Source organism: Limulus polyphemus, unplaced genomic scaffold, assembly GCF_000517525.1.
Source record: "Limulus polyphemus unplaced genomic scaffold, Limulus_polyphemus-2.1.2 Scaffold6636, whole genome shotgun sequence".
NCBI lineage: Eukaryota > Metazoa > Arthropoda > Merostomata > Xiphosura > Limulidae > Limulus > Limulus polyphemus.
In genome coordinates, this window is record NW_013672246.1 from 1 (window position 1) to 6,895 (window position 6,895).

Here is a 6,895-nt window from a genome sequence, read left to right on the forward strand (position 1 = left end):
CATAGGATTGGAGGTCCTGCAAAATACCATACCTCCACGTAGTGTCATAAGCCTTCTCAAGATCAAGGGACGTGGAAAAAAAGATGTTCTCTCTTGAGGAAGGCTTCCCTAATTGATGTTTCATGTCGAATCAGATGGTCCATGGTGGAGCACTGTCAATGGAACCCACAATGGGTGGGCGAGAGGAGCTTGATTGATTTGAGAAATCAAACAAAACGAGCATTAACCATCCTCTCTAAGACCTTACAGAGACAGCTAGTCAAAGTAATGGGATGATAATTACAATGAATCTTGGGATCTTTCCCACGTTTAGAGAAAGGGAGGACATAAGCCTGTCACCAAGCATCAGGAAAAACATGCTCCTGCCAGATCCAGTTAAAAATAACCAGAAAAATAGCAAGAGAGGCAGGAGACAGATGACGAAGCATCTCATAATGAACATCATCAGGTCCAACTGATGTACTGCAAGACTGATGACGAGCAAGTTTGAGTTCTACCAGTGTAAAGGGGCGATTATAGTTGTAGAGACATTTGGCCCAAAAGGAAAGAGGTGATCGCTCTGCCTGAGACCTGATGGCCAAGTAGGCAGGGGAAGAAACAAAGTGCTGGATGCACGAGAAAAGCTGTGGCTGAGAGCACCAGCAATGCTCTGGACATCAGCAACTTTCAGGCCATTGAAGAGCAAGATGGAAAGGGGATGGAAAGATACCTCCCAGTTACTTTCCAAATCTTGTCCCATATGATTTTGGAACTATTGGTAAAAGAGATGGTAGTAGTGAACTTAATCCAAGACTCCTTTTGGCTTTGACGTTGAACCTGCCAATTATGGGCCCACTGATAAATTATGTGGTTAGAAAGAGAGTGATACCGTCAGAAGGTATCCCAGGCCCGTTTATGAGCCTTCCATGACTCCTGGCAGGCAGCACTCCACCATGGACGAGGATACCATGGAAAACGTGTCGGGATCTTAGGAATAAAGTGAGCAGCTGCCTGGATGAAGTCAGTCACTGCTACCACACAGTCATCTATTGATGGCAGACAGACAATGGCAGGATCAAGTTAGTAGAGAGCAGTGAAAGAAGGTTAGTCAGCCTTGTCCAACTTCCACTGTGAAACTCAGGTCGGGTGGTATCAACCATGACCAACCTCCGTCAATATGATAGGAAAATTATCACAGCCTCGTGGATCACTGTCAACCTTCCAAGAAAAGTGAAGGGGAACACATGAAGAGATCCATGGCAGTGAAAACTGATTAGGTGCATGAAAATGAGTATAAGATCCTGTATTGAAGAGAGAAAGGTTGTGATCTGAGAGCATACACTCTACAGAACGACCCCTCCCATCAATATCAGCACCACCCCCAGAAGGGGTTGTGTCCATTAAAGTCTCCCAGGATTAAAAAGGGGCTGATTGATCATAAATCTTACCAGGAGACTGGTAGAGAGAACAAATTGGGATAGTATGACCCATGATCATATGTACGGCAACAGCTTCCAGTGGCAAATTGAGTGGCACAGACATGGTGGGTGCTGGTACATTAGCAGTCCTCTATGGACTCATCAACAGTGATGGTATGACCCAAGGAAACATGGATAGCGACAGCCTCCAAGGGTGTATCGAGTGACACAGATAAGAAGGGCACATGCTGGATGACCAGCAATACCACCCCTCCATGCACTCGTTCATCACACAACCTGTCCGGTACAAATAAAACTGCCAAAAGGTGACTGTATTAGAAGGTTTCAGAAATGTTTCCTGTAAGGAGAGACACACAGGATGATAGGAACCAATTAGGGCCTTAATGTCATCGAGATTAGAACCTCCACAGTTCCACCTTATCAAAGTGACCATTTTTATGTAGGTGGAGGAGAACTGGGTGGAGAATCACAGGGTGTTTACGAACACACCATTTTTGTTTATTAGAAGGAAGTCTATCGACCTCCATGAATCCTGCACTTAATCGAGTGGGCAGATCTCTGTCATCAGACTTAGAATACAGCGACTGAGGATGTGATCAATGATCATCCTACATCTTGAGGCCAAAGAAAAAGGACCTGAGCAGACACCAGGGGACTGGTGCTATTGGAGGTGGACCTAGGCAGTCACTGGAAGGAATGGTGGGGACAGAGATTGGAGTAGACATAGAATGGTCAACTCTGTTATCCATTAAGAGCAGAAGACCCCTCACATGACATGAAAAAAGACTCGGACAGAGGCACGGAAAGGTCCAGTTGCACTCCTACTGTAGCAGTGAATCGGCATATGTCCGAGATGGAGTAGGGAACAATAGCTTCCGAGTCTTGGGGTAAGAAATGTTGTTAACAGTCTTCAAATGCTGTACCTCTTTCTCTTCCATCCACTCAGGGCAAGATCTAAAGTAAGGTGGGTAGGAACCACTACAATTAACACATTGAAGATCCAGTTTGCACTCATAGGTGTCATAGTCCTTGCCACCACAACGTCATGGAAACATGACAAGATGCCTTCAAATGACTGAACTGCTGGTACTGGAAACATCAGAGAGGGTTGGAAATATATGGCCATACCTTACAGTTCAAATAACCTGCTTTGACAGCAGCAGATGGATGTGGCAATGAAAACGTCAAAATGAGAACATTGGTTGGCATCATAATTCCATCTTGACAAGTGGAGATCCTTCAAACTGCTGAGACTCCTTGGCTGGAAAAACCAGCGAGGACTTATGACTTGGGATGTTCTTCAAGTCCCTCTCAACGATGTAGCATGGAGAGTAACCTCAATGAGTATATCCCCAATGGCCTTGGAATTCAGGAGAAGTTCACTGTGTTTAGCTGTGGATGTTTCCACCAAGATGTCTCCAAAACGGAGCTTCTTAACTGACTTTGGAAGAGCCAGCAAGCCCCTCTAATCCCTTCTGTATAAAAAAAGGGAAACATTTGCCCTAAAAATTTATCAGACAGTGATTGCAGGATCAGGAAACAAGGTATAGGTGTACAATTGGTGGAGACTGCTGTTCAGAGTCTTCAAGGTATGGTTGTTTACTAATGAGCAGAGTTTTTCAATTTTTTTTTAGGATTTGGGGGATCCATAATAAAAAGAGGAAGATTCAGTGCCCACTGACCTCACCCACAATGGAGTCCTACGAGGGGATGCACTATAATGTCAAACAAGAACACTGCAACAATGCCAGGGTTTCGTGAGCACTATACCCAAACAACAGCATCAGACACGATGTCCACAACACCCGTTGAGAATGCCCAACACTGGTACTCAGTTGACCCTAGTCCAACAGGACCAGTTGACTAGCCCTGGGGGGCCACCTGTCTACAGGAATTCGAGGCCAAAGTGGTGTGTTGCAGTGCCCCAGACACCATCAACCACCAGGATCCTCTCCTCCTTTTCATGGGTCACCATGCACAGCAAACACGTGGGTGGATGTTTAGATCCCAGAGGAAGTTACTGAAAATACAGAACCTTCCCTGGGAGGTCCTGTCAACATGGACAGGAATCCACTCCTGAGGGGTCATGGAATATGATGCTGTAAACCATCAACATCTGGAACACAATGCTGAAGACTATCAAAATCTGGAACTTGATAATGTAACATTGAGTATTTGAAATATAACACTAAACTTTGCAACATGATGATGTAAACCTTAGAAAGTTGTAGCATAAATGTTAAATTTAGTCAGTTGGAGTATAACACTGTAAATTGCAAAGAGTTGGAACATGTTTCTGAATTTAAAACATTTGGAAAATGATGCTGTTGATTTTGAGCAGCAGGGGCATGTGACAGTAAAATCTAAACCTGGGTGTGGCAAAACAGTTAACATCTAGAGCATGATGACTTTCTTGAGTAGCTGGAACATTACATTTTACATCTTAAACAGCTTTAAACATGATGCTATAAACCTCAAGCAATGAGTTTTGGCATGTAGCTATATGGTACTTCAGTTTATAAACTTAATTAGAAATTGCTTTCCAAGTCTTTAAAATGGCTGGGGGTTCCTATTTTAGCTACAACATGCTGCTGTGTTGTTGGTTACTTCTGATGACAAGCTGTTTAACTTTCTTCACTATCTCCATTGTGTGAATCTTAGCAGTCATGCAGTAGCCATTTTTGTCTTCCTGCTTATAAGCGCTTAACACATAGGGCAGAAGGGGCTCTTTTTGTTGCTGAAAAAGTAAATATTTTTTGTCTCAGTCCTCCAGACACTATTTGTAGGAACTGAGCACAACATGATATTGTGTCCTCTAAACTTGCATTATTTGTGTATTAATAAATACTACTAGTTTTCTCATTCCTTATGTAGTTAACTTGAATTTTTGACATCTCACTTATGCTAGCTGTAATAGTGCTATCATTAGGTTGATAATACAACTGCTATATATAATGTATATGCTGTAGGTTTAGAAAAAAAACAACAGGAAAAGACAACCAAAGCTTCTGATATGAATATCTTCACTTTTTTAAGAAAGACCACACAATTTGATTGAAAAACTAATTTTATTATTTATCTATTTTCTTCCCATGCTACATATTTTTGAAGATCCAGACATCCATTATCAACTTCATAAATATTCAAAACATTCACAGAATTTTTTTTTTTAAGAATAAAAATAACAAACAATTCTGGCTTCAACAGACATTTGTGAATTCTCTACAGAAACAAGGTTAATCATATTATAATAAAATCATAAATAACTCTACTGCTGGAATTTTCTAGCAATGATATGACATTAGCCAAACAAATCCAGTAAATATACAAGCATTAATTTTGGACCTACTTTGCTGATCTTTCAGCTGAAGCAGGAACCAAATAGAATCGTGTTAAGTGTTTGAATTAGTAAAAATATCTAGAATTCATAAATAAAGATAACTTGAATTGAGTTTGCTTATTTAACCAAGAATCATAAATTAGCAAAAGATTTATTTATACACTCCTTACAGTGCAACAGCTTTTATAACTAAAATAGCTATAAAATAAATCATAGAATTATTAGTTTACTTTAATTATAGGGATTTAAAAACAACTGAAAAATTCAGTTGCCAAAATGAAACTTGCCTTTTGGAAACTTTTTAGGTGCACAAAATATAAATTCAGAACAAATACATTACAGATTATAAAGTGCTCGATAAAGAATCAAGCTATAAAACTTCAACATTTGAATAATTTTGCATTTAGTTAGGTTAAAAAATAAAAATAATTTTTACAATAGTTGTTTAGAATATTTTACTATAAAAGATTTTAGTGCTTAATGTAAAGATGCAGAAAAATGCTGTTAAGCAAAGGATTAAAAATTTCATAAATTTGGATTTCAAATTTAATAAAACTTAACATACTGAAAAAAAGGGGGGAATTACATCACAATAACATTTAAAAAACGGTATTTTATTCACAAAATATATTGAAAAATGTTTTTCTATAAAATCTACAGATTGATAGTTTTTACATCCTGCTTAATCTTTACATAACTTGATAACTGCACAAATAACCATGCCAAAAACATACTGCACAAGTTTAGCAAGAAAAACTAAACTGACTGAATTTTCAATCAAAATTTATAAATGTCTGCATTGTTATGTTTCCTATACATGTTCTATTCTCTCTTGAATAAACTCACAAGGTTAGCTAGCACATCACCAAAATGTTTTAAATATACCTAATTGACACATAAGTTTTTCCACATATGTATTGATTTACAATGGCTGTTTGAATTTTAAAGGCCATGCTACACTACTTTACTAATATATCAATTTATATTTTCTCTACAATAAAACACTTTCTGATTGCCATTAAATAGCATTAAAGTACTCAACATCATACAAGAGTAAATATAGTCTTTTTACATTTTTATTAATGATAAATTTACTATGAAGACAGAAAAATTATTCAAAACAAAAGGAAGGAGTAAAAACTTGCAGAAAAAAAAGTCAAGCATCTACATAAAATGGCAAAGATTTGAGCAAAAGTTAGCAATTGGAAAAAAAGTATATTCTATTGTTACCTGGTCTTGAAGAATTCAAAATGATAACACCTTAATACAAAATAACCAAACAGAAGTTTATATGTGTTGCATAATTTTAGAGTAACATTACAATTTATATTCTATATAAAGTAAGCTAAGGTCACTGTGTTTATGGTCTGTTTCTTAAGGCAATATTGTTACCTTTAAAACAACACTACAAAACAAAAGTATCCAACTTCATTGCACTAATGCTTTGAAAACTGTTAAAACTCAAAACAGTCATAGTAAAATTTTAGAAAACATCATTTTTATAATGTAATTTTTGTACTTCGAAAATACTTAAAAATCTAATAATTATCACGCTAATGATAGAAATTTATTATACTTTCATTTTCACACAAAATAGTTTTCTCACAGGACGACTGATATGATAATTGGTCATCAGAAAGAAACTGAAAAAGGAAAAATTATTTAAGTTAGTAGTTTGATAGTCTTTCTTTCAGTATGAAATAAATATAACACTACAAAACATTCTACCATAAAATTGATAACTACTAATACAATGTTAATAACAACTTAATCTTGTTCCAAAAAATTAACTTGGTCCTCATTGCAATATATTACCAACAGATACATTTGTAAGTCCATAAGAGAATAAACTGTATTTTCTATAATATTATTTACATTACATTCAAATGGGAAAAAATACTCGAGAGCTTTTGGAATCGTTAACTATTCGAAAGCAATCGAGTTTTGGGTCTTATTTTAAGTCTATTACACTTTATATGTGATCTTTTGTGCTAACTTTTTTATCAAAAAAGTATATATATATAGAATATTTTGATGGATCTGGAATTAGACAGATCACTTTTATTCTCTTGGCACAATGTAATCTTAAAATTCCAATTGAGGATTTATAGAATTTGAGAATTTTAAAATACTTTTT

The 6,895-nt window shown here is 36.9% G+C and overlaps 1 long non-coding RNA gene across 1 annotated transcript in view; it reads right to left on the bottom strand.

Annotated features, from left to right (window-relative positions):
* Positions 1–4,508: 4,508 nt before the first annotated feature.
* LOC111089567 overlaps positions 4,509–6,895 on the bottom strand; it is a 16,417-nt gene continuing 14,030 nt past the window's right edge. The window contains exon 3 of the long non-coding RNA XR_002613807.1: positions 4,509–6,401. This is a non-coding gene — a long non-coding RNA (uncharacterized LOC111089567). The remainder of the gene's footprint in view (positions 6,402–6,895) is intronic.